This window comes from Myotis brandtii, unplaced genomic scaffold, assembly GCF_000412655.1.
Source record: "Myotis brandtii unplaced genomic scaffold, ASM41265v1 scaffold1466, whole genome shotgun sequence".
NCBI lineage: Eukaryota > Metazoa > Chordata > Mammalia > Chiroptera > Vespertilionidae > Myotis > Myotis brandtii.
This window is the reverse complement of record NW_005355270.1, coordinates 22058-22672: the sequence shown is the minus strand read 5'-3', so window position 1 is coordinate 22672 and position 615 is coordinate 22058.

Genomic DNA, 615 nt, shown 5'->3' with positions numbered 1-615 from the left:
TATATTTTTACTGATTTCAGAGAGGAAGGGCGAGGGAGAGGGAGATAGAAACATGAATGATAAGAGAGAATCATGGATCGGCTGCCTCCTGCACGCCCCACACTGGGGACCCAGCCCGCAACCCGGGCCTGTGCCCCCACCGGGAATCGAACCTGGGACCCTTCAGTCCAAGGTTCGACGTTCTATCCACTGAGCAACACCGGTTAGGGCGGAACAGTCAGCATTTTTTTAAATATATATTTTATTGATTTTTTTTACAGAGAGGAAGGGAGAGGGATAGAGAGTTAGAAACATCGATGAGAGAGAAACATCCATCAGCTGCCTCCTGCACGCCCCCCACTGGGGATGTGCCCGCAACCAAGGTACATGCCCTTGACTGGAATCGAACCTGGGACCCTTCAGTCCGCAGGCCGATGCTCCATCCACTGAGCCAAACCGGTCAGAGCAACAGTCAGCATTTTGATGGAAGCCTCTCAAAGGTCAGGTAAGGTGTTGAACTCTGTCCCAGCAGGCCGTGTGATGATGCCTCAGTTTCCCCATCTGTGAAAAGGGGGCAGTAATGACTCGGGATTGAGAGGGTTCCACAGGAGGAGACAGATGAGCCTGCGCTCTGGC